This window comes from Chenopodium quinoa, unplaced genomic scaffold (genome assembly GCF_001683475.1).
Source record: "Chenopodium quinoa cultivar QQ74 unplaced genomic scaffold, ASM168347v1, whole genome shotgun sequence".
In the NCBI taxonomy this organism is placed as follows: Eukaryota; Viridiplantae; Streptophyta; class Magnoliopsida; order Caryophyllales; family Amaranthaceae; genus Chenopodium; species Chenopodium quinoa.
Window position 1 is genome coordinate 5,505,823 of NW_018742309.1, and position 10,550 is coordinate 5,516,372.

Consider the following 10,550-nt stretch of genomic DNA (forward strand, 5'->3'; position numbering starts at 1 on the left):
GACAAGTTAGACACTTTGCTACAAATTCCGCAACTTCATTCTTCATTCTAGGCCACCAATACATCTTTTACAAGTCTTTGTATAACTTTTCCCCTACTGGGTGTACTGAGTATGGTGTATTGTGACCTTCTTCCATTAATTTTCTCTTTAATTCCTCCCATTTTTGTGGTACACACCATCTACCTTTGTACCTTAAACTTCCATCTTGATGAATTTTGAAATCTGTGGCCTTTCCTTGCTTGATTTTCTCACGAATCCTATCCAACTTTACATCTTCTGCCTGATTTTCCCATATCTCATCAATATTATTGGTTGAATGCTTAGATTCGCAAATATACTCGCTAGTACTCCCCATTCTACCATTTCTAAATTCATTTTCCTCATTTCCCTATACAACTCATCAGCCACTATCAAAGTGTTCAGTCCATGATTGGTATTACGACTTAAAGCGTCTGCTACTACATTTGCTTTCCCTTCATGGTATTGTATGTCCAAGTCATAGTCCGTTGTAGATTCTAACCATCTCCTTTGGCGTGAGTTTAGATCTCTTTAGATGAAAATGTACTTCAAACTTTTATGGTTTGTGTAAATCCTACATTTTACCCCATACAAGTAATGCCTCCAAATCTTTAGTGCAAAAATGATTGGGGCTAATTCTACGTCATAAGTAGGGTAGTTTACTTCATGAGGTTTCAACTGTCTTGATGCATATGCAATCACCTTCCCATTTTGCATAAGCACACATCCTAGACCATTCTTGGATGCATCACTATATATATCACAGGTTCCACTATCATCTGGCAATGTAATTACTGGTGTTGTAATCAACTTTTGCTTCAAGAGTTAAAACGCTTCCTCACACCTCTTATCCCACTCGAATTTCCTGTCCTTCTTCATTGAGAGGTCATAGGCTTAGCAATCTTAGAAAAGTCCTTCACAAAACGCCTATAATACCCTGTTAAACCTAAGAAACTTCTAATGTCAAACACCGTCTTTGGCGTAGGCCACCCTTTCACTGCCTCAATCATTATTGGATCTACTTTTATCCCATCCTTGGACACAAAGTGACCAAGAAAAGCTACTCTCACCAACCAAAACTCACACTTGGAAAACTTCGCATAAAGCTTGTTTTCCCTTAAGGTTTGTAGAATTGCCCTCAAATGTTCTATATGTTCCTCCTTATTCTTTGAATACACTAGTATATCATCTAAGAACACCACGACAAACTTGTCCATGAATGGATGGAACACCCTATTCATCAAGTCCATGAAGATTGCTGGAGCATTCGTCAACCCAAATGGCATTACTATGAACTCATAACGCCCGTACCTTGTTCTAAATGCAGTCTTGGGAATATCTTCGTCTGCGATCCTCAATTGACGGTATCTAGACCTTAAGTCAATCTTGGAAAACACAGATGTGCCCCTCAACTGATCAAATAGGTCATCGATCCTTTGTAATGGGTACTTGTTCTTTATGGTGATCTTATTTAACTCCCTATGATCAATACATAACCTTATACTCCCATTATTTTTCTTAACAAACAACACTGGAGCTCCCCAAGGCAAAGCACTTGGTCTAATGTACCCCTTTTCTAACAAATCCTGCAGTTGCTCCTTTAATTCACTCATTTTTGCAGGTGCCATTCGATATGGTGCCTTAGAAATTGGTGTTATCCCTACGACCAACTCTATTGTGAAATCTATTGCTCTCTTAGGTGGCATTCCTGGAATCTCTTCTAAGAACATGTCTATAAACTCGTTCACCACTTCTATGTCCTCAGGCTTAGCTGCCTCTTCATGTTCTAAGTTCCTCACATTACAAAAATATACTGGATTCCCCTTCTTAATATACTTAGCCAACTTCAACATAGAGATGATCCTTGGGCACTTTGTTTCACCATGCTTCCAATATGTCACCAACTCACCCTCAGCTGTACTTATCTGTACTTTCTGCGATCGGCAACGAATCTCTGCACTATACTTGCTTAACCAATCCACTCCCAAAAAGACATCAAAGTCATTTAACCCAAACTTGATGAGGTCAGACAAAAATACCTTTCCCTTGGTTTCTAGTGGCACATCCTTAAAAGTTTTGGTACACTGCATTACCTCTCTCGTACGAATAACTATGGGTACATCTATGTCATCTACGGTTTTCAGACAGTGTGCCAACTTTGAAACAATGGCTTTTAAAATGAAGGAAAAAGTTGCACCAGAATCAAACAAAACTTTAACAGGAATAGAGTTAATAGAAAAAGTACCAGTAATAACATCCTTCGTTGTATCAGCTTCGTGCCTACTGATCACATTTAGTCTTCCTGGAGCTCCACTCTTCACCTTATTATTCCCATTATTGTTGCCTTTCACTCCATTCTGTTGTGCCCCTTTATTCCCTGAATAGTTGTTGTTCCCTTGAAAATTCTTTTGAACCCCTCCTTGATTATTGCCCTGCTTGTTTCGATTAGAATCTTTGGAGAAGCACTCGTACTCCCTGTGTCCCAACTTGTTGCAAGCGCGACAAGTAACCAAGTTACCATCGCAGTCTCTACTAGGGTGGTCATTTCTACATCTCTTGCAGTAAAAATGCTTTGGTCCTTTGTTATTTCCCTGGAAAGAGTTCTTAGCTCCTCCATTAAAGTTTCGCCCACCTTGGCGATTGTTACTCTAGAAGTTATTGTTGTTGTTGAACTTGTTGTTATGGTAGTACTTTTGCTTCTTGAAGTTGTTCTGGTTACCTTGCAGGTTTCCAGAGTTTTGCCCCATCTCTTTTCTCTTTTCCTTCCCTTCCACCTCAGCTAACTCTTTCTTCTTCTTTAACTCCAACGCATAAAGGTGTGTAGACCTCCCATACACTTCATCCAAGGTTTCGAACACTTGTCCACACAGCTTAGCTGCAAATCAGTGGTCAATCTACTCTCAAACTTCCTAGCCTTTTCCTTTTCTGTAGCAACAGACTCTTTGGCAAATCGTGATAGTTCAATAAACTTGGTATAGTACTCAATGACTGACATATCTCCCATTGCTAATTTACAAAATTCATCAGCTTTTTGTTTCTGTAGGAAACTAGGTAAAACTTGTCCCTAACCTTCTCCTGAAACATAGTCTAGTTAAATCCAGGTAGTGCCTTAATAGTAGCCTCATTTTGTTTCCACCAAAGGTCAGCTTCACCCCTGAGGTAATAGGTAGCACAGCCTACTTTCGAATTCTCTGGGCACCCTACTGCCCCAAACAGTTTCTCGAACTCCCTTAACCAGTTTTTTGGCACTGTTGGATCAGGTTCGCCTTGATAGGTTGGCGACTTGCTTTGCGCCACCTTCTTAAATAGCCCTCCCTGAGCATCCCCCTTGTTGGTCGAGTTTCTGCTAACTGTTGGGCGACCACTGTTCAGCTCATTCCCTTCATTATTGCTCCCACTTCCTCCTGCCATCTTTCTTTGCCTGAATTAAAACAAGGGGTCTTTATTAATTATGGTCATGGTTAGCTCTTAAGTTACGCACCCATCTAACTAACTTATACCTTTTATACACACACATTTAATTTTTAAGCTAACAAATTGAGATTACAAAATTACAATTCCCAAAATTACAGCTTGATCAACCAAATTTTGATTGCTAACCAACCATACATTTAATAAAGCATCATTTTAATAAATAAAAAAAATTTCCATGATTTCTAAGAGTTTAGAAATGGATTATTGGGATATTTGAGTAAGAAATGGCTCATTAGAGTAGTGACATGAAATGAATGATTTTGAAATGAAATGGATTATTTGGCAAGGAAATGAATAAAACTTTTAATGCCGAGTAAGAAAATGAATAGAAAGATGAAATGAAATGAGTTCGAATAACCTACGCAACTCAATAGGTTTATTGAGTCACTGTGGCCATGCCACTTATTACTTTACTGACAAAGGAATTAATTAAAATTGCGGAAATAAAACTAAGAATCCTAAAGGAAATGAAACTACAAAAATCTACTCCTTTCTAACATTGTCCTTCTTGTCTTCCGACTGTTTGTTGCTTCCAGGATCGAATTCAGGGCCATCTTCCTCCTCCATTGGTTCAAGTGTCTCTGGATTTTGCTCTACTTGAATGAACTCTTTATCTTCCTCATCGTCAGATGAAATGTCAATTATAATTGGAGTCGGGGGTGGATTTGGATTTGGAATTTCCATAATTGAATAATCAACATTATGGTTACTCTCATCCATTAGCTCTTCTTCCTCTTTCCCTCCATTCGCTCCTACTTGATTACCCCGTGGTGGAGAAGAATTTCCTGATTGATTGCTAGTGGAAGGGGAATTATTCCCTGCTGGGTTATCATAGTAATAATGTAACACCCCAACAATTCTCTCTTTCAAAACCTGTAAATACCTTTAATAATCTGCAAGAGAATTACTGACGTGCTACCGCCACGTGTTCAAACGTTAAGGCTAGTTCAGAATTTAGAGGCTGAATTTGGCCACGAGAGGGTGGTGCTCACTACCAAAGGTATTGAGTTTTGATTAGAGCGTCGTTTACACACGAAAAACATTAATTTTTTGTAAAAATCGGCGAGTTAGAATCTAAACGTGATTAAAACGTCATTAAAAAAAATTAAGAACGGAGATCAAAGTTGATTACGGAAAACTGAAAATTTGTTTTTATGCTTAATTAATCGATAGAAATTCAATAGGAACAAAAGCCCCAAATTAATTGATCATTAGAACCCTAAAATCCTAATTTAACTAAATTAAAACCCTAGGTTTAAAATTACAAATTCTGAAAATTAAAACAACAATTATAATTTAAAATTATTAGTTTAAAACATCAAAAACATGATTTTGATACTAAATAAACTAATTTCAACAATAAAAACCAAAACCCAAAAATCAATTACATAAGCTTGATGAATATAATAAGAAATAAAGGAGGAAGAAAATAAGACTAACCTTTTTGTGTGGGGGAAAATTTGGGGATTCATGGGATATTTATAGGAGAGAATTGTAGGGTAGAATTGGGCCTCATGAAAATAATGGGCCAATTAAATAAACAAATGGGTTAGGCTTGTTTTTATAATAATGGATTGTAGGATATAGGTTCATAAAATAATTTAGCCTAAAATAATTTTTGACCCAAATTAATAATTTGAAAATTAAATTCTGGAAAATACAAATAAACATTATAAATAAAATAAAATTTCATTTATAAAATATTTAAAAATACGGGGGATTACAAATAATTTGGATATGGAATATGTAAACGCTCGCAGTGATACTTCTCTACTCGAACGAGATAAGAAATCAAGTATCTGTAGTCAGGGTACCACTGTCCATAATAATCTTTATATTTGGAATAGTTGGGAATGTCCCCAAGCAAATAAAAATCAGCAAATTTTGCTTTGACAACAAGATATGGTGGTTCGTCAGGAAGCCAATGAATTATCGTAGCTGAAACATAATCAGGAAGGTCATAATGCTTGTCTCCTAGGACATCGCTCAAATGGGAACAGTAAAAACGAATTTTCTTGACATAGTCAAAAGGATGTTCATATTCTTTCTTAATTAGAGTACCAATTTGAGAGTGTTTGCTAGGAAAGATCAGCATCCTGTAAGGGAAAAGACTTAGAAAATAATTCCCTTCCCAAAGAAAATAAAATACACAGTTCTTGCATGAATTTAGATTTAATGTTCAATCAAACAATTTTACTTATTTCTAGTCACATAATCACATGCTTCCAATCAATCAATTCACATGATCAAACATCACAACCTAAATATTAATGCACACAAGAACATGATTATTTCTAACTTATATGCCCAAGTTCTTTCCTACCCAAACTCACCAACATGCTTTTTAAAGCCTTAACACATAATTCTTACCTTAATTCTTCGCTTTCCTGCAAAATGAACAAACTAAAATATTTTGACTCTTCTTTAAAAAAAAAAAATCGGAAATAAATTCTGAAAAATGCCAAAACATTCGGCCACAAAAAAAAGTCGAACACCCTAATCAAAAAAAAATTCGGATGTTCCCAAGTAAAAAACAAAAAAATAAATTCGGATTTTTCCCCAAAATAAAAAAAAAATTTCAGGCCCCTTTTTTTTTAAAAGAAAAAAAAAACGGTCCTTTTTAATTTAAAATAAAATAAAATAACTCACTTTCAAAATTACTTAATAACACTTGGCCAAATTTAAAACAAAATACTTTAAAACACGTTTTTGGCTTTAGTGGTAATAAAAATCTCAACCAAAACTCCTAGATACCACTTTGTAACACCCTAGAAATTTTCATCCTTTAAAATACCTGTTTTACTCTTTTTAAAATACAAATTAGGAAATTCTAAGACATTACCGCCACCGTGGAAACGGCTAAAGCAATTATCAAAGACTCACAGCGGAAGACTCACTTCAAAAATCATTCAAAACAAGTTTATCTTAAAAAGTCAAACCAAACGAAAGTAAAGTCAAATGAAGTCAACCTACAACTTGGAACCATTGTAGGCCCTTATCAATCCAAAAAGAATTTTAAAAACCTTTGTGTTAGTCTCACAAGAAAAATATATGATAATCAAAACAATAAACCACATCATATTCTTATAGTAACTAAGCATGATTCGCTCTTCACTCTTGTTCATCATGAATATGCTTCATCACCTAAAAAGCTTCTATTTAGTTTATCCCCACTACTCGCCATTAGAAATGGGTAGTCGTAGGGCCAAGATAAAGACAACGCCAAACAAACATACAAACACACAATCAGCAATGCTAAGTACATAAGCGTAAACAGTACACACTAACATGCTTTCATCCTATCAACACACAACTTACCTCGTTGTACCTGTTTACAAGCATACAACACAACCAACCAATACATAGCAAAATAAATTGCTTATTTAATTTGATTACGCATTGAACGGGTTTCCCACCAAATCCCTACCCGAAATAAATTGAGGTAAACTACACCGGGAGCTAATCGGGTAGGCAAATGCCACATGAAAGTGACTGGACGTCCTGCGCATAAAATAAATAAAGGAAAATACAACGCGTCCTATATTCCCAATAGAAATTATGGTCAAATATAAAGTCGCATAACTCCCCCCATATGTTTATACTCGAGGTATATACGTTCCAAGAGTTTTGGTGCGTAATCTCTTTCACTTTACGTGATTTACATATTTTTAGACTTGGTGATGACTCTCAAACCATAATACAATTAATCATAATAAATCATTCAAGCAATCAAACACACCAATTTAATTCTTGAATAATTAGTGACCACATAAATTTAATGTTGAACCCTTTTTAAACTACCCACCGCAAATCCTATCCCCCGGTGTTTAGAATACCTTAAGTGCTCTTAAGCCCCGTAACACATTTTATTCCTGTGTACTAAGACACTTAATAGCTCAATTCCCATGCTTAAAGCATCAATACAAATTATATGAACCATAACAAAATTCCCTTTTTACATTCCAAACTAAATTAAACATTTAGTTTACTAAAACATACTCTCAAACATGCCAATAGTAAAAGTGTGGTTCATATTCAACATGCCAACATAATTAATTCCAATCATCAATTCATCACAAATAATTCATACTTCACAAATCAATCACCAACATTAATCCAATCAACAATCCTAACCAATACCTATCATGATACTACCTTGGTATTAATTAAACAAGGCCTAGCATACTTCTATGCACTTAAATAAATACTGAGTATGCGAACGTACCTCGAATATAATCTCAAGATCGCCACGACTACACGAAATCACTCACTTGGAAATCTCCTATAATAACCCCAAATTACAAAGAGATATTAATACCTATTCAATATAAATTTCCAACAATATATACACTCTTTAAATCACTTATAAACCCTCTAAAACAAGCTGAAAATTAATTTAAAACCCCTACTTTTATTCCCAATTAATGGGTAATTAAAAATCCTTTCAAGAAACATAATACTAACCTTTATATAAATATTCCAGCTTTATAAAAACATGTAAAATTGTTGTAATTATGTTTAAAAACACCTATTTCAATAATTCCAACAAACTACAATTAATTTCCATCAATATACATTAATTTAAAAACCTAGGGTTTTCAATTTGGGGCTTTTAAATTCAAAAACCAAATCTGAAATTTATATACATAATATTCATAATCAAACATCATAAAAATCATCACAACACCCAAAACTAATAATTAAATCAAGGATAGATTAGGATTAAAATAAAAAGATTTTTTTTAAAGTCGCACAGCCACACAACGGGGAGGGGGCGTCTACCGCCCTCCACGCCGGCGGCTGCTGGAGGCTGTGGCCGGCCGGTGGGAGGTGGTGGTGGCAACCGGCCACCTTGCGTGTGCGTGTTGGTGTGTTAAAATAAAGGGGAAGGGGAAAATTAAGGGAGAGAAAATAAGAGGAGAGAGAGAGAGTGTTTACATTTGGGTATTCTCTACCTTGGACAAGATCTAACTTGCTCATAAGATGGTTATTTATACACACTCTCAAAACCCTCATATTCTTAAATTCCCTTTCTACCCTTAATGATCCCTTCTCCTATTCAAACTAATCATTTGACTTTCTTTAAATACCATTGACTTTAAAATTTCCTTTTATAAAATAATATGCCCTAAAGTTTCTAAATAATAAATTAAATATTTTCAAAGCAATTAAATAAATAAAAATGGACCTTTAATTAAAATAAATCTTTTTAAATTAATAAAATACCATAAATAATTCATTTAAAATTGTTTAAATGCTACATAAAATAATGATTTAAATTAAATTACGTATAAAAATACGGGGTATTACAAAACCTATGCAACATATTAGGGAGGTATGAATTGAATGGGATTTATGAGTTTTTCCTAATATTCATTGGCAGCTCTTTATGTAGATGTTACACCCAAATTTAGAATTTCTTAACTTTCGTTGACTATAGTGTTTGACCAATAAAGATTGACTCTGAAATAAAGTTATTTTATTGGAGTAATGTGGTCCAGTGATGGAGAATGTAAAACTTAGTGTCAAGGCCCAAAGGAGAAGCCCAAGAGATTGATAAAACAAGGCCGGTTTGAGCAGTTAAGGATGTTTGAATTCAAAGTAAACTAGTGCCAAGAGCAATAATTGATTAGCAGTTATGGAAGTAAGTGGGAGAAAAACTATAAGCCATTTGCCTATAAATAGAAGAAGAGTTCTAGGAATTCGAGATTAGCAATCAATCAACACAAAGCATTTCATTTTCTTTAAACTTTCTTTACAACTTTCTTAGTTCTCCCTTTGCTTAGTAGCTAAGCGATACGTAGTTTCTTTAGCATGTATTAAAAATTTATCGTTTCTTTCTATTGTATGAACATGGAGGTTACCTTTCCTTCAACTTGTTACAATTGTAGCCTTTCCTTTATCTCTCAATTAGTAGAAAGTATTTGCATCTTTTGTCATATGTCTATCTGCTCGTTTCTTTAGCGATCTAACTTGTCTACACTTCTTTAAGGATAACTTGTTTATTGTTTTGTTGTGTTATGTTAGCAAATTTATCAAACTTGAAACCAGTAACAATAGGGCAATCCCTTAATACTCTAGAATAAGGTATAATATTTGACTTGTTGGTAAAAAACAATATTTATTTTAAAAAAATAGACCAAACACAAAATACAATAAAATTTCGACCATGTAAATCACAAATTAAAGATTACCCACAAAATATACCAAACACATTAATTTAAATACAAATCGGTAATTTACAATGCAAGAGGCTCAATTAAGGGAATATCGGCTTTGTTGTGGAGGATTTATGACCAACCACTGTCGTGCAACGTTCAACTCCTTCACATATAATAATTAAGAGTGAGCTTCTTCTCCAACTATCCAAATTTAACACTCTATTACTTCAACACATGTCAACAATACCTCTTGGAAATTCAAAACCAAAAAACAATATATCCATTTTAAAATACTAATAGTCATTTATATATTAACTTACCCTTCAAAATTTACTATAGGAAGCCATATCTAACATACGCACATATAAAAAACTTCAACACAACTAACCTTTGAAAGAATTCAACTAAGGCCCTGTTCAGTTCACCTTAAAAAATAATTTCAGTTTAGTAAAACTAAGTTTAGTTCAGTAAAATTAATTTCAACTCAGTAAAATTAATTCAGTTCAGTAAAAATCATTAACTCTAAAGAAGAAATATAATAGAGAATCAGTAAAAATAATTTTAGTTCAGCAAATTTAATTTAATTTTAATAAAAATTATTTAACTTCAGCAAAAATAATTTCAGTTTTGTAAAATTAATTTCAGTTCAGCAAAAATAAGGTGAAGTGAACGGGACATAAGTAGTGTTAAACTAATGGTGCCAAAATTCATAAATTTTTGAAGGAAATAATATCGTGCGAAGATGACATTAATTACAATTTGAAGGAATTCAACTTCATCGCTTTTGGATGTTTTCAAAAAAAAAAAATCATCGCTTTTGAACCTAACTTGCTTTTTTTTTTTTTTTTTTTTTGTGTGTGTTTTTTTTTAACCTAGCTTGCTTCTTATTATTTAGTG